This window comes from Rattus rattus, chromosome 1 (genome assembly GCF_011064425.1).
Source record: "Rattus rattus isolate New Zealand chromosome 1, Rrattus_CSIRO_v1, whole genome shotgun sequence".
NCBI lineage: Eukaryota > Metazoa > Chordata > Mammalia > Rodentia > Muridae > Rattus > Rattus rattus.
Genome location: NC_046154.1, coordinates 199,817,889 through 199,842,416, shown reverse-complemented (window position 1 = coordinate 199,842,416; position 24,528 = coordinate 199,817,889). Strand labels below are relative to the sequence as shown.

The window sequence follows — 24,528 nt, the reverse complement described above, 5'->3', positions numbered from 1 at the left end:
TGATCATTGATGTTAGAAAGTGGTAAAAGGGAGCCAAGCACTTGGTTGTTTGCATTTTTCTCTGTTTCTTGCTTGTAGATGTGATCTGATCAGTTGCTTCAAGTTCCTGTTGCCTTGATTTCCCTGACATGATGGATTGCACCTTGAGCCACATGTGAACCAGAATAAATTCTGTCTCTGTTAAATTTTGTATTGTCAAGATATCTGATTATAGCAATAGAAAAGAAATTTACACCTACACACACACCACATGTATATACTCAATGATAAAAAATGAAAATAAATCAATGTTACCTATTTCTCCTATAAAGTTCTTCTACAGTCTCTAAGATCTGCCTTCATCTGTTATATTATCTTTGATTGCCTCTGTGATTTTAGTAGCATTTTTTTATGCAAGTTACAAAACTAATTTGGGTATTTGATAAGTGATGTCAGGAAGATAAATTTGTGTCTGGAGAGGGTCAAGTGAGGTGGCGAAATGGCTGCCTTCTCTAATCCTTGGGCAGCTGGCTGATCCTCAGTTTGCATTGCAGAATGGCTGCTGGCAGTTGAACTGGAAATTTAATTGAGTGGTCCCCGTCTGGCAGTAGGGACAGGAGCCCTTCCAATACAAACAGCAGTGAATTCTGTAACTGATGCTCCAGGTTGTACAGAGCTATCACACAGAAATTAATCAATCTCTGCTGAACCTCACAGAGCCGTTCATTGCTTGCCTGTTATTCACTGGCAGTGTATCTGAGAAAGATACACTAGTTCTCTGAACCTGTCTCAAGGCTTGATATAAAGAGGGCCAGGGATATCATTCAATAGAAGAGCTTGTGCCTGTAATGTTCTGAGCATATGTAAGATTCCATGTCTATTCCAAATTATGAACTAAAAAGTTATAATTATGAATTTTATCTAAGAAGATATGTGTGGTGTCCATCTAGACACTCAGGTTACAAACAGCATGCTTCATAAATGGCAGCTTATTGTCATTTATATAGTATCTTCAATGGGAGTTATGATAGATTAAAGAAATTTAACCCATTCCCTAAAGCTATAAGAGTCCTTCAAGATGGGTTTCACCTTTAGCATGCTAAGTATACAAAGCTATGATTTTTTTGCACCAATACTCTGAAAATATAATGGGATGTGAAAAGAAACTGAAATTCATGCTTTTTCACTTATGTTTACTGTAACTAAGCTCGAAGTTAGGGCTGACAGCTGCAGAGAAACTGGCATTCACAGATAAGTCTAATTGTTTAGGTGTCTTAAACATAGACTCTGAATACATAGTCAATCGTGAAGAAGTTACTCAGAAGACAGATGGAGACTGAGGAAAGCAGGTGTAACAGGATATAGGTCCCAACAGCAGAAGTATTATGGAGACAAAGTTAGAAGAGACAGCATCATTATACATGCATATATATGTGTATACTCAAATATACATATAAGTGTTCTTATTTCATTTTCATTCACAGTATCATAGAAAGAAAACATGTTATTATTTGATGTGGTGGTTTGAAGAATGATTATTATCTTAGTATTTATATTGCTGCATACCACGACCATGGCAACTCTTATAAAAGAAAACATTTAACTGGGACTGGCTTACAATTTCAGAGATTGAATCCATTACTGTCATAGAAAGAAACATGGTAGCATTTAGGCAGACATGGTGCTGGATAAGGAGCTGAGAGATCTAAAACGTAATCTGCAAGGAGAAGGTGACTATGAACCATATTGGGCATAGCTTGGCTTTGCTGGGGAGGTTTATCACTTGGGGAAGTTTTCAGTTTCAAACAAATTTCCATTGTGTTCTCTTTTTCCTGCCTGTGGATTGAAATGTGAGCTTTCATAGGCTCCTTTAGCTGCCTGTCAGTTTGCCTTCACTCTGCCAATCATAATCTTAAATCCTCTGGAGCCATAAACCCAATTAAACACATTCTTTTGTAAGTTGCCTTGGTCCCAGCATTTTAGCATAGAAATAGAAAAGCTACTAATATGTTCTAGAACTTAACAATATAAATATCCTGGTATTTAGCTTTTTTCTTCAGTTATTAAAATTTTCATCTTTTCATTGAATAACTTTTCATTTGGTCTTTCTGAATTGTCAGTTGAACTATGCTTGTGCCTTGGAATCATTGTTAAATTAAATAATATGTGTGAATAAGCACTCTACTATTATGCCCACAAAGTGATAACTAAGTGCAAATCTCATAAACAAGATGGCTACTACCTACCCATAATCTGTGTGGCTGTCTGACAGATTATGTCAAACTCACACATAATTTCTACCTGAAAAAACTTTGGAAATTATCTCTCTTCTTCATGTAAGAATGAAGAAAACCTATCATGGAGTTTGGGCTGCATGGCGTGTTAAGCTTCATATCTCTTGTGTTTAAAGCATTTCACTTGAAAGCTACTGATCGCCTGGATAGTATGAGGACATGGTTGTAGCCATAACTTGTTAGAAGAAGCATAAGGTATAGTTAAGATTAATTACTGAAGACGTAGTTAAGACGCATGTGGAAATGAAATCCCCCTGTGAGGGGATGTACTAAGCACATTTCCATTGATTTAGCAGTAAAGATCATGTTAAGGTCTCATTACAAGTTCCCAGAAAGATTTCCTCATGGCTCTAGAAGTGGAAGTGGAAAATAATCCTGTGAACTGTGGGCATCCCCTTTAGGAAGCTTTAAGTCCTTAGCAAAACCTATACAAAGCCAATCAAACAAGGTTGCCTACACTGCTTTCCTTGTACGGCATATGAATATAGATGGTAAGAAATGCCACTGCTGGCTTTGGGAAATGGTAATATTACAGCAAATGTTTACACTACATTTATTCCTCAAATGGACCAACCATATGAATGCAACATAGGTTTAGGAAGAACGAGCTGCCATGGAGATGAAGGAGGATAGTAGGAAAGAGATCTGGCATTAACAGAAAAGACAGAAGTTGCTACAGGAATTTCGAGTTTTTGGATTGTCATCTAAAATTAAAATGAATCTGGTCCACGACTAACCAGATTAACATAAAACCTCCTCTACATAATTTACCTCACCTGATAATGTCTGATAAAACTTGCTTTTTTTTTAACAAAAATTATGTCGAGCAAAGAAGAAAAAAGAAAAATGATAAAATGAAGTAATTCTGTTTAAAATAACTATGTTTAATATATGTCAATGAGAAGGTCAGAAAAAGGCTTTAGCAGCCAACAAATGAAATAGAAAATGTAAAACTCTAGAAAAATTAGAAAGAAATGTTAAATGCAAATTTATAAGTACTGAACGTGAATTCAAATAAATGAAGAGCTTCTCCTCCCACCCCCCAAGTCATCTATGTTATAAAATGAATGCCACGGAGAAAATATACAGGAAGTTTCAGAATCAGCGAGCAAGAATAATTATATTGAAAGATGAAATAATGAAATCTAAACAACAAAAATGCAACAGAATATCCAAGATCCACAGGAAAAATTGTAAACTTGTATCACATTGGAATTCTTGAGGAGGAAGAAAGAAAATAGAAAGGGGAGTTTTGTTTTGTTTAGTTGTTTTATTTTTGAAATTTATAATTACACAAATTTTTAAAAATAATTTACATTCCAACTATTCCAGCCTTCCCCCAACCCCTGTTCCTCACCCCTATCGTCTATCACCCTTTCTTCCAAGACAGTGCTCCCTTCTCCTCCTGTGTAACTATCCCCTTTCTGTGGGGCCTCAAGTCTCTCTTCAAGAGTAGGCATATCATCTCCCCATGTGGCCACAGCAGGCAATCCTCTGTTGTATCTGTGGTGGGGTCCGCAGAGCAGTCCATGTATGCTGCCTAGTTGGTGACTGAGTCTCTGGTATCTCCCAGGGGTTCAAGTTAGATGAAACTGCTGGTCTTCCTATAGGATTGCCCCTCCCCTTCAGCTCCTTCAATCCCTCCCCTAATTCCTCCATAGGGGTCCCTGACTTGGAACCAATGGTCAGGTATAAATAAGCATCTATCTCTCTTCACTCAGCTGCTGGTAGGGCCTCTCAGAGGACAGCCATGCTAGGCTCCTCTCTGTAATCACATCATAGTATCAATAATAGTGTCAGCCTCCCACCCCTGCCGCCATGAGATGGACCTAAATTTAGGCAGGTCACTGGACAGCCTTTCCTTCAATCTCTTCTCCATTATCACCCCTGCAGTTCTTTTAGACAGTATAAATCTGGGTCAGAAATTTTGACTGTGTGTTGGTAACCCCATTCCTCCACTTGGGGGTCTGTCTATCTACTGGAGGTGGACTATTCAACTTCCGTCTCTCCTATTTGGCATTTTGGCTAAGGTCATTCCTACTGTGTCTTAAGAATCTCTCTTTGAGTTTGTTTATGTAGTAGATTACATTGATGGATTTCCTTATATTAAACCATCCCTGCATCCCTGGGATGAAGCCTACTTGATCATGATTGATGATCTTTTTGATGTGGTCTTGGATTTGGTTTGCAAGGATTTTATTGAGTATTTTTGTGTCAATATTCATAAGGGAAATTGGTCTGAAGTTCTCTTTCTTTGTTGGGTCTTTGTTTGGTTTTGGGATAAGAGTAATTGTGACTTCATAGAAGGAGTTTGGTAGTGTTCTGTCTGTTTCTATTTGTAGAATAGTTTGGACAGTATTGGTATGAGGTCTTCTATGAAGGTCTGATAGAATTTTTGACTGAACCCATCTGGACCTGGTCTCTTTTTGGTTGGGAGACTTTTAATAACTGTTTCTATATTTTAGGAGTTATAGGGTTGTTTAGATCGTTTATTTGTACCGGATTTAACTTTGTTACCTGGTATCTGTCTAGAAAATTGTCCATTTCCTCCAGATTTTCCAGTTTTGTTGAATATAGGTTTTTGTAGTAGGATCTGATGATTTTTTTAATTTCTTCAGATTCTGTTGTTATGAATCCCTTTTCATTTCTGATTTTGTTAATTTGGATACACTCTCTGTGATCTCTGGTTAGTCTGGCTAAGGTTTATCTATCCTGTTGATTTTCTCAAAGAACCAGGTCCTGATTGTATTGATTCTTTGTACAGTCCTTTTCATTTCTACTTGGTTGATTTCAGCCCTGAGTTTGATTATTTCCTACCTTCTACTCCTCCTGGGTGTATTTATTTATTTTTTTTTGTTCTAGAGCTTTTAGGTGTGCTGTCAAGCTGCTGACATATGCTCTCTCCTGTTTCTTTTTGCAGGCACTTAGAGCTATGAGTTTTCCTCTTAGTACTGCTTTCATTGTGTCCCATAAGTTTGGGAATGTTGTATCTTCATTTTCAATAAGTTCTAAGAAGTCTTTAATTTCTTTCTTTATTTCTTCCTTGAACAAGTTGTCATTGAATAAAGCATTGTTCATCTTCCATGTCTATGTGGGCTTTCTGTCATTATTGTTGTTACTGAAGACCAGTCTCAGTGCGGGATGATCTGATAGGATGCATGGGATTATTTCTATCTTCCTGTATCTGTTGAGGCCTGTTTCATGACTGATTATATGGTCAATTTTGGAGAAGGTACCATGAGGTGCTAGGAGGAAGGTATATCCTTTTGATTTAGGATGAAATGTTCTATAAATATCTGTTAAATCCATTTGGTTCATAACTTCTGTTAGTTTCTCTATGTCTGTTTAATTTCTGTTTCCATGATCTGTCCATTGATGAGAGTGGGGTGTTGAAATTTCCTACTATTATCGAGTGAGGTACAATGTGTGCATTGAACTTTAGTAAGGTTTCTTTTATGAATGTAGGTGTCCTTGCATTTGGAGTATATATATTTAAGATTGAGAATTCATCTTGGTGTATTTTTCCTTTGATGAATATGAAATGTCCTTCCTTATTTTTCTTAATGTCTTTTGGTTGAACTTCAATTTTATTTGATATTAGAATGGCAACTCCAGCTTGTTTCTTCAGGCCATTTACTTAGAAAGTTGTTTTCCAGCCGTTTGCTCTGAGGTAGTGTCTGTCTTTGTCTCTGAGGTATGTTTTCTGCATGGAGCAAAATGCTGGGTCCTATTTACATAACAAGTCTGTTAGTTTATGTCTTTTTATTGGGGAATTGAGTCCGCTGATATTCAGAGATATTAAGGAATAGTAATTTTCACTTCCTATTATTTTCGTTGTTAGAGGTGGAATTCTGTTTGTGTCACTCTCTTCTTTTGATTTCTTTGCAGGGAGATTACTTCCTAGCTTTTGATGCTTCTGTTGTAGTTTTCTGATCTTTATCCTTTGTAGGGTTTGATTTGTAGAAAGATATTGTGTAAATTTGGTTTTGTCATTGAATATCTTGGTTTCTCCATCTATGTTAATTGAGAGTTTTGCTGGGTACAGTAACTTGGGCTGGCATTTGTGTTCTCTTGGGGTCTGTATGACATCTGTCCAAGATCATCTGACTTTTATAGTCTCTGGTGAGAAGTCTGGTGTAATTTTTATAGGTCTGCCTTTATATGTCCCTTGACATTTTTCCCTTACTGCTTTTAATATTCTTTCTTTGTTTTGCGCATTTGGTGTTTTAACTATTATGTGACGGGAGGAATTACTCATCTGGTCCAAATTACATGGAGTCCTGTAGGCTTCTTGTATGTTTGTGGGCATCTCTTTCTTTAGGTTAGGGAAGTTTTCTTCTACAAAGACGCTGAGAAGCATTTGACAAAATTCAATACCCATTCATGATAAAAGTCTTGGAAAGATCAGGAATTCATGGCCCATATCTAAACATAGTAAAAACAATATATGGCAAACCAGTAGCTAACATCAAACTAAATGGAGAGAAACTTAAAGCAATCCCACTAAAATCAGGGAATAGACAATGCTGCCCACTCTTTTCCTACTCATTCAATATAGCACTCAAAGTCCTAGCCAGATCAATCAGACAAAAAAAAAAAAAAAAAAAAAAAAAAAGAGGTCAAATGAATACAAATTTGAAGGAAAGAAATCAAAATATCAGTATTTGCAAATGACATGATAGTGTACTTAAGTGACCCCAAAAGTTCCACCAGAGAACTACTTAGCCTGATAAACAACTACTCAAAAGATAAACAGGCTGAGAAAGAAATTAGGAAAATGACACCCTTCCCAATAGTCCCAAATAATATAAAATATTTTGGTGTGACTTTAACAAAGCAAGTGAAAGATCTGTATGACAAGAACTTCAAGTCTCTGAAGAAAGAAATTGAGGAAGATCTCAGAAGATGGAAAGATCTCCCATGCTCATGGATTGGCAGGATTAATATAGTAAGATGGCCATTTTTCCAAAAGCAATCTACAGATTCAATGCAATCCCCATCAAAATTCCTACTCAGTTGATTATAGAGATAGAAAGAGCAATTTGCAAATTCATTTAGAATAACAAAAAAACCTGGATAGTGAAAATTATACTCAACAATAAAAGAACATCTCCAGGAATCACCATCACTGACATCAAGCAGTATTAAAGAGCAATAGTCATAAAAACTGTATGATATTGGTACAGATACAGGCAGATACATCATTGGAACAGAACTGAAGACCCAGAAATGAACCCACATACCCATGGTCACTTGATCTTTGACAAAGGAGCTAAAACCATCCAATGGAAGAAAGATAGCATTTTCAAAAATTGGTGCTGGTTCAACTGGAGGTCAGAATGTAGGAGAATGCAAATTGATCCATTCTTATCACCATGTACAAAGCTTAAGTCCAAATGGATCAAGGACCTCCACATAAAACCAAATATACTCAAACTAATAGAAGAAAAAGTGGGGAAAATTCTCGAACGCATGGGCACTGGGAAAATTTCCTGAACAAAACACCAATGGCTTATGCTCTAAGATCAAGAATGGACATTTGGTACTTCATATAATTTTAAAGTCTCTGTAAGGCAAAGGACACTGTGCTTAGGACAGAAATGGCAACCAACAGATTGGGAAAGACCTTTACCAATCCTACATCTTATTGAAGGCTAATATCCAATATATGCTAAGAACTCAAAAAGTTAGACTACAGAGAATTAAATAGCCCTGTCAAAAATGGGGCACAGAGCTAATCAAGGAATTCTCAAATGGGGAATATCAAATGACTGTGAAGCACCAAAAGAAATGTTCAACATTCTCAGTCATCAGGTTAATGCAAATCAAAATAACCCTGAGATTCCTCCTCACACTAGTCAGAATTGCTAAGATAAACAACTAAGGTGAGATCAGTTGCTGGCAAGGATGTGGAGAAACAGGAACACGTCATTGTTGGAGAAATTGCAATCTGGTACAAACTCTCTGGAAATTAGTTTGGAGATTCCTCAGAAAATTCGACATTGCACTACTTGAGGACCCAGCTATACCACTCTTGAGCATATACCCAAAAGATGCTCCAACATATAGCAAGGTACATACTCCTCTATGATAATGGCAGCCTTATTTATAACAGGCAGAAACTGGAAAGAACCTAGATGTCCGTCAACAGAGAAATGGATACAGAAAATGTGGTACATTTACACAATGGAGTACTACTCTGCTCTTAAAAACAATGACTTCATCAAACTCATAGGCAAATATATGAAATTAGAAAATATCATCCTGATCCAGGTAACCCAATCACGAAAATGCACACATGGTATGAACATCAGTGAGATAAGTGCATATTAGTCTAAAAGCTCAGATTACCCGACATAAATCCACCAATCACATGAAGCTCAAGACGTAGGACAATCAAAGTGTGGATGCTTCAGTCCTTCTTAATAGGGGGGACAAAAGTATTCACAGGAGAAAATAGGGAGTCAGAGTTTGGAGCAGAGACTGAAGGAAAGGTCATCCAGAGACTGCCCCACTTGGGGATCCATCCCATATACAGTAACAAAACCCAAACAATATTGCTGATGCCAGAAGTGTATGCTGTCAGGAGCTGGATATAGCTCTCTCCTAAGAATTCTGCCAGAGCATGACAAATACAGAGGCAGATGCTTGCAGACATCCCTTGAACTGAAAATGGGGTCCCCAATGGAGGAGTTAGAGAAAGGATCGAAGGAGCTGAAGGTGTTTGCAACCCTGTAAGAACAATAATACCAACTAACCAGAGCTCCCAGGGACTAAACCTCCATTCAAAGAGTACATATGGACAGACCCATGCTTCAGCTGCACATTTAGCAAAGGATGGCCTTGTTTGGCATCAATGGGAGGAGAAGCCCTTGGTTTTGTCAAGTCGTGATGCCCCAGTTTAGGTGGATGCCAGGACCTGGTGGAAAGAGGTGGGTGGTTGAGTAGGGGAACACACTCATAAAAGCAGGGGGGATAGGCAGTTTATGGATGGCAAACCAGGTAAGGGGATAACATTTGAAATGTAAACAAAACACTTCAATAAAAAAATGAAAAAGAGGGTTGTGTTCAGAAAATCAGCATAAAGAGTTTGTGAAGAGAGTTACCTTAAGTACAACCTTTGCCAAACCACAATGGCTGCAAATCGACAGGCTATTAACAAAGAAAATGCAGTCCGGTGATATCAGAGCCCTCAAAGGATGTTTAAACATAATGTGCTATCATTCAGAGCTCTCTGCCACAGAATGGACCTCTACTGTTAAATGACTACATTTATACTTCTTAAAGAGGAAAATAAGACTCAGTAACCCATAATTCTATACCCAGTATAACTATCCTTGAATAGTGAATGCAAAAATATATGACCTTATGAGACAAAGAAAACAGGACAAACTTATGGCCAGAAAATCATTCTTGCAAAATGATGATGAAAATTTCTCATGAAAAGGGCAAAGGTTGAACATGGGGATCTCAAATGAGAACAAGGAGCCAGGTGACCAAGGAAGATAATAAAAGTTATTTATAGTATTTATAGGTATGATATATTAATTACCATCAATGTTAATGACTTTTCTGTAGTTGCAATAAAACACCATATCTAAAAGCAGCTGATGGAAGACTGATCTTATTTGTGCTTTTGGTTCCAGAAGATCAATTTTTATCAGAGTGGGGAAGGATAGAAGCAAGAGTGTGGATGACAACTGAAGCAGTCAGCTGAGAAGTCTCACCCTCAGCTACAAATGCATGGACAGAGTGGACTGGAAATTAAGGGAAGCTTACGTTCTCAAAGCCCTCCTCCAGTGACTACTATTTCCAGCTTGGTCACACCTTCTAAATCTCTCCAACTTTGCCACTGACTTGGGTTCAAGTATTTGAATATCAGAGCTTCTAGAAGACATTTGTTATTGAAAGAGATACTGTGCAAGGCTGAACCCAGAGTCTTGGTCATGCAAGTCAACAGGATAACTGGACTGTATATGCGGCTGCTCTTCGCTTCTTTTCTTTGAGGCCGGTCTCACTTCCTAGCATAGCTAGAGCTTACACATGTGAGCAGTCCACCTTGCTTCATCTCCTATGTGGCTGGGATTATAAGCCTCTGTATTATGCCTGTTTCTTTTATTATTGTTAAATAATCAAAAATAAGAACTTAAATATTGAATTTGCTGATTCTGTTAGTGTTTAAATGCAGTAGATGACAGCAATATACTGGGAAGCAAGCAGGAGGGTTTGGGCATGATCTGTGATTAGGTAGTCCCTCAGATGTAATAGAGTATTTTTGGTAGAGGACAAAATTAGTGGAAAAATTGTGTAGAGAACTTCAGGGAAGCACTGAAGTATGCAAGATAATGACTGTTAGTTATATGCTAAGAGGAGGAAAGCTCAGGGCATATGAAATCTTCAATTAGTCTTAATAGACAGAAATGCATAAATCTTAATAGACAGGAAAGAGCTACATCTAAGTTAGAGATTCTTACATCCATTTTAGTAACCATTTTGTTAAATTAAAATGGCAGGCGGTCAGAGTAAGAAAACAAGCAAGCACATAATCATACTGTCTATACGAAGCCCACCTTAAACCAAAAGACTCAAATAGATTAAAGATAAAGAGATGAATTAAATCATATCAGGCTAATAATGATTAAAAGACTTTAAGTAACTATTGCAAATTCAAACAACGCATATTTAAAACCAAGGGAAAGGGTACATGACAAGGAGATTGATTTCCTGAAAGGACAGAAGACACTTCTTCAAGCAGAAATGGTAATGCTGTGAGGCACTGGATGACTCTCTGGAAATCCCTCCATTCACTCGAATGCTAATAAAGTGACTGCCACACTTGTGCAACCTAGTATTATAGATAAACTTACATATTGTACTAATATAGTGTATAACTGATTGAGTGTAATTTGAGAAATTTAAATCTATGTCTTCATTCAACACTTCAGGTCTTTAGTCCGTGACGATTTATGTCTATGCTTTCACTTTCGTTCATATTTTTATATGAATTGTATAATTCCTCCCCTTTCTGCTAGTGGAACAGCAAGAGTATAGTAATGTTATGAGCATCCTATCAGTGTACTCTTGGTCTTGTTCCTTAGAAAATGTCAGTTTAAATAAGATTGAGTGAAAGTGTGTGTTATTATTTTTCCTATGATATGGTATTAAAGCTGTATATTAGCTTGTTTCTAATAGAAGAAATGTCTGTCAATTTCTTCATGGAATCCCAAAAAATATAAAAGGGCATATAGTGAGAACACATGATATTTTCAGACCCTTTGCATATTGGAAATGACTCTCATAAGCCCTAGATGAGTAATCAGAACCGACCATAAAACTCTAGCTGTCAATCAACAAAAGAAATGGAACTTGATATTATTTATGCTTTTTTAAGATTTTTATGTGCTTCCAAGAAGTGGTGCTAATAGCTCCTGATGTGACAGAATAATATAATGAATACTGTAAATGTCAGGACTAATATAAAACCTCTTGAGGCCTTTAAATAGAGAAAATTGCATGTATTATCTGCAAGGTATCTTTCAGTCTTCATGTGTAATTTACATGAATTATGTACTGGCAAGGTGAAATGGTATTATATTATTATATATTTATAATTACTTATTAAGGTTAGTGGAATGGGGAAAAATCTGCTCAAGCCTGCTTGATGTTATATCCTCACATTGCATGCTGCCTTTGGCCTGGATATTCACTCTTAATGTGGCCTTATGAGTCTCCACATCAGTACAGTGATAACTAGCATTGATTTGCTATCAACTTTGGTCTCAGCCTTTTATATTATTACATTAGGTCTTTCCATAGTTTCTTGATATGAATATAAATGGTATTTAAATGGCTTACTGGAAACTACCTAGCACACTAGCAGATTTCTTTATCTGCTCCGTGTTTGTGTTCTACTGTCCGAGTTCTACATGAAACCAGTGTTGTACTTTGTGATGCACAAGCCAACAACATCAAAGGCAAAGGCAAAATGTGGCTTCTTTCGCTTCTGTCCAACTCTATAACATGTCTCTCCCAGTCCACCTGACAACACTGGTCTTGTCAGTAACAGAGATATCTAGAGGGAGGGCTGGCTACCTCAGGGCTTCAAGTTATCAAAAGTATCCATGGAAAAGGAAAGAGTGATGGAAACCTCAAGAAACACATATGATAAAGAGATTACAGGGGCTTGTCACATTTATCACTTGTAGATTATCCTAAGGTCCCATATGTAGTGTGTAGTTTGCTCTGCACCTATGACCCAGAGCTAAAATGAGTAGACCTCCTTATTGTAGGCTAGCAGGTAGCAACACTGAATCCTGGGTATGGTAAATAACAGTTACCTGTCATCAAAGTGTTCCTATGGAAATTCCCAAATACTCAAGCTGTTGCCGAGACTATGGTTCCCTTTTTCTCCTTGTCCCCTTGTGATTCTTAGGTGCTATTGCACACCAAGCAGGGAAGGATAAAGTGGAACCAAGTTCCATGGTCCATGTCTTCCACTGGGGTGTCAGGACCTTTATGAACACTGGGTGGGTGTACACCAGGCAGTGAAGGATGGAGCAGAGCCAAGTCCTGAGGTCCTTCCCTCTGGGTGTCTAGACCTGGAGAAAGGATAAATAAAAGTACAGAATGGGTGGGTAAAGAGGATCCCTGTCTGTCAGTAAATGCCTAATTGAGGTCACCTCTGAAGATTTTAGTGTTAAAGCTCTATTAGATGACATCAATGGAGTAGGTCTCTCATTAGGTATTCAATGCATCAATTTGTAGGCATATATTATATTCAGTATGAACAAGAACTATATACATCTTGGGATGTGGGAAAGGGTTCTTCTTAGGATAAAGTTTCATTAACTGAGGTTTAAGGTTCTAGGGAAACTTATTTCCATGGAGAATTATTCCAGAAAGTCAAACCTGTAACTTATCCTGGATATTTGATCTACACTGCTATTCTGCCCACAAGATATGGCAGAACAATAGTAGCACAAAAGATTTAACTTAAGGTTCTGCAAGATGAAAGCTATTCCCTACACTCTTTTAGTGATTAAGAAGAGATTATTCTCCCTGGAAATGGGCAAAGAGACACCTTGGTGGTGGTGTTTTGCTTATATCACTCAGGGAGGACCAGACGACAGTCCTTTGTCCATTGTAGTTTAATGCCATGCTAAGCAGCTAAAGCTGCCTTATGCCTGGGACTCAGCAAATCAAATCAAACCAAAAAAAAAAAATCCAGGCAATGCGAAGTTCATAAGAATGGGAGAGCTGCTCCTTTCCAGCTGATCAAAGCCATGCTTGGAGAGCTTGTCCTTGTAGTGCAAGATGGGAGAGGTAGTGGGCTGACTAGCTTGGCTACCACCCTGGTCTTGTTCTGAATTGATCCACTGAAAACCTGTATCATCTGTGAATGGCTGGGGTGTATGAAACTGCCAGTCCTCTTGATCCAAAGCTTCAGGATTTCTATGACGCAGGTCAAGAACAGGGTAACTGAGAGGAGTCCAGGTGATGATACAATATTGATGAAGTCACAGAAGCTCAAGATCTCAAATCAGGTGAATGAATGCCTTATTGCATTGAACATTTGCAAGTGAAGTTATGTGGACAGAGGGACATACTATGGGATATATTGTGAAACACTACAACTTCCGTGGTGATATATTTTCTATGATTTGGGTTTTGTTTTGTTTTGTATTATTTTGCTGTTGTCATAGTTATTTGTTTGTATGTTTTTCGTGGGGATTGCAGGGGCAAAGGTTGATATGAGGGGACTGGGAAGATGAGTGGGACTGGGGTACATAATATGAAAATCACAAGAAATCAATGGAAAGTTAAATATATAAAGAAATTAGATAACCTAGAAACACAAGGTATATCCAAATACTACTGGTCTTAAGACAAACATACAAACAATCACATGAATAAAAACCTACTCTGTAGCTTTAATTTTTCAAAACATATTCTTAATGATGGTTCTTAAATGCTTTTAACCTCCGTTTTAGCCCACCATCCACCAGAGGTAGGGGAAAGAAAGGGTATGGGGGAATTGGAACGGTTTAGAAATGTTCTTTGGAGCAACTCCTGTCTGTCTTATCTGAAATAGCAGTTCAGTTTGCAGGTTAGCAGTTGCAGCCTAATCAACTTGAAAGCACTTCATGGAAATAGCAGCAGTCCAGTTTGGGAGAATCAGGACAGCAACAGCGGTGTCACAACCTAGTAGGAACAGCCAGGCCTCAGCCTGGCACAAGTCAGTAGCAGGAGAGACATGGATGGACTCCAGGAGAAGTTGTCAGCTGTTACTTTCTCAGGGAAATGAAGACACGAAACCCACAAGCATTGCATAGGTAGCTCTACAAGCAAGCCAAGCTCAGCCTCCATCACTCTGCTTTGAGTCCTATTTATCCCTCCAAACACCATGTGGCCTCCACAGGTTTTGCCTCAGTACATCCATCTGTCTTAGCTGACATCACTCTGCCCATCAGCCTGAGTCCTCAGAAATAAGAAACTGCAGCACACCACAAGAAGTTTATGGTGTGTTTCTCTCTGTGGAGTTCTGACAAACACAGCTCAACTTTTCAATGTAAGGTGGACCAATACGTGCCGTGTCACTAACAAAGAATCTTTGATCATAGGTCATTTCACGTGCTTGCTTTACTAGAATATCCACTCTCCTGTGTCTACTTCAGTGAAATGTTCCTTTACAGGTTTGCCCCAGCAAAACACCATATAACCAACTTTCCAAAGAAGCCTTAAACTTCAACTTCATCACACCAAACACAAAACAGAACAGAACCAAAATGATAACATGACTCCTGATGATATTCTGTTACAGCTATGGATCACTGACTTATTCAGTCATCACCCAATAAACTGACTCAGGTAGTGGATGGGAACAAGTGCAGAGACCCACAGTGAGACACTACAGAAAAAGACCTTGGAAAACTCAGCCGTAAAGCCGATTTCTTCATCAAATCTCTTTCTTCTGGGCTCAGGGAACCCCATGGAAAAGGAGACACAACATGTATAAGAGCCAGAGAGGATGGAGGACACCAGGAGAACAAGGCCGTAGAAGTCACCTTAGCGAAGCTCATATGAGCTCACACAAACTGAAGCAATGGGAACAGGGCAGACCTGGCTCTGGATCCGTTCCTCTGCTTATAAACATTAGCTATCAGGTTAGTGTTTTAACGTGATTCCGGAGATGGTAATGAGTGGGTCTCTGATTCTTGTGCCTTTTAATGGGTTCCTTTCTTCTTGGTTTGCCTTGTCCAACTTTGATGTGATGGTCTTTGTTTTATCTTAGATATTAATTCTTTTATTTTGGTTGTTATCTCTCAGGAGACAGTTCTTTTCTAATGAGTGTAAATGAGTAAGAAGTAGATCCAGATGGGAAGAGATGTGGGTAGGAACTGGGTAGATTAGTGGGAGGGAAAAATCAGGATCTATTGTAGGAGAAAAGAATCTATTTTCCATAAGATGGAAAATCATAAAGATTTTTTTCCATTTAGACTATCTTCAGCACTGTTCTTCTGTGTCTTCTGTTACTAATTATCCCAAGCTAATCTCAGTCACAAGCACAAAGGCATTGAGAATACCATAGGTAAGGCCACCAGAAAAATTAATCACAAATACGGATATTAATCTAACTTGTCTCCAGCTTAAGTAACTCCTATGAGTCATACCTTGGCCTTGGAAGAAGACTGTTTATGATTAGGAACAGCCTGGATGAGAATATTAATAGATTTTAATATTAATTCATAAATTTATTCTTTCATGAAAAATATATTGAACATTATATAGTGAGGAGATAGCAAGAAATCAAATGGCATAAATCTGAGACCAGTATAAGCCTGGAACAGTGCTATCAAGGCAGACTGAATGTGTACGATGGTGTAGGGAGGCAAGAGTCAGATCTTGCAAAGACTTGTACTTTGTGATATGAACTTTGGAGTTTCTTTTACTTCTCATAAAAGTGACAGGAACTTTTGGACAATGATTTGGTAGAACCAATGTTTGCTGGTAAAGGATAATCTGGGGTATTCTTTGGGACATATAATAAAACAGAGATTGTGGAAGGAAACTGGAAGGGAAAGGTATTTAGGTGGGTAAGGAAGGAATCCAGGGAACAAATGACAAAGACAGAGATCGCAGTGGGCAAGATAGAAGTGAATTAAATGACTTGGTTTGGAACAAACATAACTGTCAATATGTAGCTGATAACACATATTCATTGTTTACATGTAATGGTAGAAGAAGGGAGAGTAAGTAGCATGTCTTGGGCCTAGAGGTAAGATGGGTACCTGTTGCTATAAAATTATAAAAAATAAAAAGCTGTCTTTTTACCTCCACTAGGTCCAGCACTGTAGTGCCCCAAGATATCTGGTAGATATCTTAATCTCAGTGAGCAGAGCCTCTCACCCGTTCAGCTCCATCCCATATCACACTGCTGATGGCTTCTCTCTGAGCCTGGCTTCTCTTTACCCATCCAGTTCCCAAGGCAGGCTGGCATCCTGCCAGAAACACACACCCCAACTCTGTGGTGGCCCAGTGTCTCTAGCCGCCACACAGTCTCTTAAACTTAAATTGCTACATAAATGAACACACAATGAAATAACTTCTGATCCAATTGATAAGATATAATCGCCCACTTAAACATACAAAGCCCTATACACATCCATTCCTTAAGAATATTCATAACAGCCTGTAAATACACAGAGTGGAATCTTAATGTCGGCCTCCATGTTCTCTCTCTGGCTTCCTCTGCCTTCCCGTGCCAGTCTTCTCCTTGTCCCTTAAAATTTTCTCCTGCCCATCCTTCCTTCTCGTCCAATGACAGGCCTTGTTCTATCTTGTACCTGCCTTCACCTGCGTAATTACATCATCCCACAGGTAACAGCATGTGAGAGAGGAGGGAAGTAGGAGAGAGCAATGACTGACAGTAAGGGCACCCTGATCACTGGAAGGTGGAACAATAGATTAATAGAGGAGATCATCTAACCTGAAGAGTAACTTTGGAGATACAGAACTTCCCGGAGACTAATTTTTCTTTTGTCAAATGTTGGGGTAGCAGTGCTTACATATAAATGACAAATTTTTGCTGACTCACATTTCTGGCCTAATCTTAAACACAGGGAAAAGATGATTGTGATAATGTTTTATTGTAATGATAACAAGTAGAACTTTCTTACTAAATAAGAGACCCAAACCAGAGACTAATGAATTTCCTGACTGAGCACGGGGATCCCAATGGACAATTTAGGGAAGGACTGAAAGGGTTTGCAACCCCATAGGAAGAACAACAATATCAACCAACCACAACCCCACCCCCTGAGCTCCCTGGGACTAAACTACCAACCAGAGAGTACACATGGAGGGACCCATGGCTCCAGGTACATATGTAGTAGAATATGGCCTTGTCTGGCATCAATAGGAGGGAAGACCCTTGGTCCTGTAAAGGCTTGATGCCCCAATGTAGGCGAATGCCAAGGCAGAGAGGTAGGTGTAGATGGGGAAGCACCCTCACAGAAGCAGGGCTAGGATAGGGGCTTTGCAGAAGGGAAACCTGGAAAGGAGAAAATATGAGAAATGTAAATAAATAAAATATCTAATAAAACTGTTCTCTAGGATTCCTCAAGGTAAACTTTGTGTCTACTATTACTCTAAGTTATCCAAGGCACAAAGAGGTAAACTAATTTGTACAATTCACAGGACAAGACTGGTGACCTGACAGGGCGCTAACTGGGCCTCACTTAGATCCTAATCACTTGCCTTTTCATTTCCTCGGGCTACTCCCAGCGACTGTGACTGCTGGATTTTGTCACTGTAGCCCTGATTTCTAAGGTGTCACCACTCTATTCGCTTTCCAAATACGCTCACCGGAAGCCACATTGCAATAGCTCAGGGGAATCCATGCCACTGTCTGATAAAAACTAAACCCAGAGGGGTCCTAAGGATGGAAAGAGGTCCAAATCACTCTAAGAGGGGACGAGAACACCAGCCTTCCTCATTAATCACCAAGCTGCTGCTGATTGTACAGACTCAGGAACTCTGAGCCAAATGAATTCCTGACAGACTTATCTCCACTAAGAGCAATTAGCAAATCACACATTTAATACCGGGAAAGCCAGTCAATGTCAGGGGTGAGACGTGCATCATGGTTTGTGTTTCCCCCTAACCTTAGACAGTGGAGGAGAGGCCTGTCCTCCTACAGAGCACTGGGAAAAATAGGGACTTTTATTTCTCTGGAGGTTCAGCATGCTTCTTTGCAACTGGCCTGTAGCCAGGAACACTAATCTGATTTCTCAGGCAAGCTAATCCTATTTCTCCCTCAGGTGCAAACTTGCCTTCGCTAATCATTCTCCTCTTTGCTCCTTTAATTAACAAGCTGCTGTGATCAAGCAATCAAACCTTTTAAGCCCACGTTATTATTACAACTTAAATATCCGTTGAAAGAATATATACAGTAAAGCCTTAGCATGTCCCACTCTGCCTGTCTTTAGGCTTGCTAATGCATTGGGTGGGAAAGCAGCCTTGATTGGGGACAGATATGTGTTTTCTGCCACTTTCCATCCTCCTCGCTTCCTCCTTCACTTCTTCCTTCCTGGTGAACTGTCCCTTTCTCTTCTTTGCCTGTTTCCCCAGCCACTTTTACCCAGGCACCTGCATTCACTCTATGGTTTTTAATTCAAATGACCCTTCCCTGAGGATCACCCATCCTTTCAGCATGTCAGTCAGCCTGGCAGCTTTGCATGGTTTCTCAGGCCTGCAATTTTGCCATCATAGAAATCATCACATTTTACACTCAAATACTTTCTGTTTATTGAATCTTAGTCTTGGGTTTTTATTATACCCGATCTCCCCCATAGACTTTAACGCCTAGGAGGGTGATCGTCTTGTTACTTTTATCACTGTATTCCCAGTGCAGAGCATAGTGTCTGGTGAACTGTAGATGTTCAATATGGAGCTGCTAAATAATTTAATCCTGCTAGACAGGGAACCCATTATGAGTTCCTGCAGGTGCAGAAATTGAGGCTCGGAAAGGTAATATAGCTTAGGTAAATCTCTCTCTCTGCTAGTCAGGTCTGGATGCTGTCAGCAAACATAAACCTTGGCCAGGTTTCTGATATCCACAATATTCTGCCTCCCTTCCCATATACACATACACGTCCACAGACACCAATTTCACTAACTTCTAGGGAGAACATGTAATGGCCTCAGAATCTGGACCATGTCTTTTTGTCATAGAAATCTATCTATGTTGGGAGAGATGGCTTGGCTGTTAAAGGTGCTTTTTCTTAATGTTATGGCCCGAGTTTGAGTATTAGAAGCCACATGGCAGAAGGAAGGAACTGATTCTAGCAAAATGTCCTCTGGATTCCATATGCCTGCCATTGCCACGGCATGTGTGCAGGAAAGATACACACATTATATGCATACATATGTATGTATATACATATATGTATGTAAATGTGTGTGTCAGTATGTGTGTGTGTGTGTGTGTGTGTGTGTGTGTGTGTGTATTGTGCACTCATTGTGAGTCATTTATAAGGCTTTTCATAAAACTTCTGGATCCACAACAACACAACTACCCTTTTTTATCCTGCTGTACAGTGCTGGGCTCAAAGTATCTCCATGTTGTCATTCACCAGTTGGTGGCTCCAGAGGGTGCTTGGGGGACAGGCGGTCTATTTTGCTGTCTGTTCCTGGGAGCAGTACTGAAGCAGTGGTGCTTCACCCAGCTTAGCAGATCACTTGAGGCTCCAGTGTTTCCATACTCTACGAGCCATCTCATTGGACCCACCACCACTACTCAGAGATTCCAGTTCTAGCTGATAGTACACTTTCTCTGACTGTTTCTGTTAATAATCTCAAACTCTTAGTCTATGTCTAGTTTGTATGTATAGATCCTGAAATCTAGCTTGCAGTTTTTATATTATCATTTTGACCTTTTCAAAAGAGCTAGCATTATTTCTATCTCTTCCCTGCACCCCAACTGATAATACCTACAGGAATAAAGTACACTGCTTAAGTCCCTGTGTCAACTAAAGGATAATGAGTGAATATGCGTTTTCTAAATTAAAATGGTTACATAGTTTCAGCTTCTGGGATTTATCCAGTAGAATGAAACCTAGCCATCACTTGTGCGACTAGAGATAATAAAGTCACAATTAAATTGTGAATTGTATTGAAAAAAAATCATGATTTGCCTGGCTGAAAAGAAATGATATAATCATCGTCCCTTGGGTGTTAATGAAGATGATGCACTGTGAACCCATGACAAAACTGTTATGACTCCTTTAATTTCCAAAGGCATTGTATAATAACAATGTGTGTACTTGAACCAAGAGATATCTAACACCTATGGCATGAATTGTATCATAGAAAGGAATTAAGCACAGGGCATCTAGATATTGTGCTCAGGAGCAGTTTATAATTTGTGGTAGAGTCAACATGAAATACAATATAATGCATGCATTTAAGGGGTATGGTAGTGTGATACTCCCTAAATTATGAGACGACATAGGGGTACTACTAACACAGAGTGAATGCACATATGAGCCTGTCAAGGAAACTGCCTTCCAGAATCTGAAAGGCATCATTGTATGTAGGTGGCCTGGGATATGACAGTTGACATTGCAGATACTTGGCTATGAGAGGAGGTGAGAGGTCAGAGTTGAGCCTGAATGCGTAGAAGAAACCAGTGTACCACTATAATACCTGTTCTCAACTCCCTATTTGGGGGAAACCTGAGAGATCCAAGCATCCCCTGTGGCTCAGCCTGCTCAGGTTGAGGGAATGAGAATAGACTGCCTAAGTGTATATTAATATAGCACATTATAGTTTTATTTGTTATTGACGAGGAAAGAATTATTCAGATTTTTCTATTGCTGTTTTTTGCTCTTACTAGAAGAATTAGCTAGAAATTATAAAACATGGACTAGTACAGCATGAAGGCTATCAGATATAGTGCCTAGTTAAAGCAGCAGTCCCTCTGATAATACAAAATTTATAGCTGAGATAGCTGAACTCTAAAAAAGCTCTGTGGATTTCCTAGGGCTAGACAGATAATTCACAGGTACCAAAGAAGTGCAATTTCAAGTCTGGTTGCTAAAATATCTTCTGGAATACTACAGTACATTACCATTGAAATTTTGTGTTAAAAAAGCAAACAAACAAACAAACTAAAAACTGTTTAAAGCAGTGTTTCTCAGCCTATGGGTCTTGAGCCCTTTGCAAGTTTGCACATCAGATATCCTGTATATAACATATTTATATTAAGAGTCTTAGCTAGGAAGTGGTGTTTCATGCCTTTAATCCTAGCACTTGGAAGGCAGAGGAAGGTAAATAAATGTCTTGAGCTCGAGATCAACTTGGTCAACAAGAGTGACCTTCATGACAGTCAGGGCTACAGAGAAACCCTGTCTCCAAAACCAATCACCCAAAAAACAAAGATTCATAATAGTAGCAAAATTGCAGTTTTGAAGTAGCAATAAAAATAATTTTCTGGGGGTCACCAGACTTGAGAAAATATATTAAAGGGTCTCAGCATTAGGAAGGTTGAGAACCACTGGTTTAAAATTTTCAGGCTTTCTTTTCTGTCTTCTGTATGTTTCATAACTTGTTGCTATAATTATGAGTCCATTTTATTTTCTCATTTTGCCAAGATACAGAGAGGATTTCAAGTTCAGCAATGGTGTCTTGACCACAACTTGTCATAACTAATGGCAACATGCCCAGAGTAGTGGACAGTCATACTTATGGCCTGGCCTAGTTTTCTAAATAGTACAACCATGTAAAATATAGAAGGCACCTTCTGCCTCCAGGGAAAGCCAGAAGCAAGACTTCTAAAGAATTGAAGAAAGTTCCTAAAGGCACATATGAGATATAACACAGATATTTCTGGAACCAGAGAAATGCCAACTCATTAATTTGCAGTATCATTTAAATAGCTAGTAAATATAAAATAGACACGATTGGCCTATACCTAAGGCACTCTCTATATCTGAATTATGTATTTTAATTTTTTCAGGCTATTCTCATGTTGATTAACCCACAAAGAAAATGGTTTCACCAGTGGCATCTGCTTTTTTTTTTTTTCTTAGTAAGAATAGATTTTATTCCGAAGTAAAACAAAGTTCTTCAAGTTTGACATTTCATTAATTTTGATAGTTTTTTAAACAAGAAATTAGTTGATTAAAATTGGAAAAATGTCAAAGCACTATTTTGTGGTAATTATCTTATGTCCAATTAAATTAATAAAGCATGAAAGATTGAAATATAATGATTTCACCATTTAGCTGGAATCTTTTTTTTTTTTTTTTTTATTAACTTGAGTATTTCTTATATACATTTCAAATGTTATTCCCTTTTCCGGTTTCGAACAAACATCCCCTCCCCTCCCTTCCTTATGGGTGTTCCCTCCCACCCCTCCCCATTGCTGCCCTCTCCCCAACAGTCCTAGTTCACTAGGGGTTCAGTCTTAGCAGGACCCATGGCTTCCCTTCCACTGGTGCTCTTACTAGGATATTCATTTGCAACCTCACGAGGTCAGAGTCCAGGGTCCAGTCCATGTATAGTCTTTTGGGTAGTGGCTTGGTCCCTGGAAGCTCTGGTTGGTTGGCATTGCTGTACATATGGGGTCTAGGCTCCTTCAACTTGTCATAACTAATGGCAACATGCCCCAGAGCAGTGGACAGTCATACTTATGGCCTGGACTAGTTTTTTCTAAATTTACAACCATGTAAAATATAGAAGGCACCTTCTGCCTCCAGGGAAAGCCAGAAGCAAGACTTCTAAGGGTGAAAGAAAGTTCTAAAGGCACATAAGGATATAACACAGATATTTCTGGAACCAGAGAAATGCCAACTCATTAATTTGCAGTATCATTTAAATAGCTAGTAAATATAAAATAGACACGATTGGCCTATACCTAAGGCACTCTCTATATCTGAATTATGTATTTTAATTTTTTTCAGGCTATTCTCATGTTGATTAACCCACAAAGAAAATGGTTTCACCAGTGGCATCTGCTTTTAAGGTGTGATTGTAGGTTAGGAATAAATCAAATAAAAATAATTTCAAGTTTTTAATCTGCTGTTTGCTGTTTTTCCAAATTTTTGAGCTATAACAAAGCAAATTAATATTGTTAGAGTTTATATCAAGGATGTTTGAAGGAATAGATAACGGAGGACCCATGGCATAATAAAAGTTCTTAGACAAGAGAATACTACAGACATCCTAGCTGTCGGTTCTCCTTTCATATTGTCAGTGCATGGTTCTTTTCCAAGGGTGAGACAGTAGCCAAAGGCTCTGATCGGGGTGTCCAAATGGAAGCCTATCATGTTAGTCTTGAGTTAAATATTTGAAAATATAGTGTGGAAGATGAGACCACACCAAGTCATGACACTATTAACAATTCTTAACTGTTGGGTGTATGTGTCTTTGTCAGTTTTCTCTAAGAATGTAACCCCCTCAGAAGTCACTGGAGGATCTAACATACAAAAAAATATTTGGATCGCACAAATTATTTTTGAAGTATTGAAAAAAGAATGCCAGTTGTACAGGTAGGGAAGAGAGGTGAATAGAGATGATAGATAGATAGATGATAGATAGATAGATAGATAGATAGATAGATAGATAGATAGATAGATGATAGATGATAGGTCAAAATACACTTTATTTTTAAATTAAAAAAAGAATGGGAATAATCAGTGTGCTTCTTTGAATGTGAAATGCAAATCATTGGTTCAAGCATAAACACATGGTCTCCAGCTGGTAGTGATGTTCGGAGGGTACAGCTTTGCTTGAGGAAGTACATCACTGGATGCAGGCTTGGAGTGTTCATAACCTGACCAGGCTTCCAGGTACTCTCTCTGCTTTGTGCTTATGAGTAAGATATCATCACGTATTTTCCTGCTCCTGATGTCATGCTTGCCACTTGATACCATCCCTCCTTACCATGATGGACTTTTATTGCTCTGGAACTAAAGGCCTAATGTAAACCCTTTCTTCCTTCAGTTCCCTGTGGTCATGGTGTTTTATGAAAACAAAGAAAAGTAGCTACTATACTCAGTGCTCTGAGTGTCATCAAATACTGTCCTAGATTAGGAAACAAGAGTTTATTAAGAATCTCTCACAATCTCTGTCAGGACAACTCTAAAAGCCCAGAAGCACCCGACTCTTAATATAGGAAGCATGAACTCCCACGTCTAAGGAAAAGAAGTGTATAGATACTAGAAACCAGGAGGTAGACCTCTGTTAATTTTAG

The 24,528-nt window shown here is 38.7% G+C and overlaps 1 protein-coding gene and 1 non-coding gene across 2 annotated transcripts in view; both read left to right on the top strand.

Moving 5' to 3' along the window:
- Positions 1 to 24,528, top strand: part of Rassf3 (Ras association domain family member 3) — a 472,172-nt gene that overhangs the window by 58,872 nt on the left and 388,772 nt on the right. The gene's annotated exons all lie outside the window — the stretch shown is intronic.
- On the top strand, positions 13,328 to 13,469 carry LOC116890510. Its single transcript, XR_004386694.1, has one exon. It is a non-coding gene; the product is annotated as a small nucleolar RNA SNORA48 (small nucleolar RNA).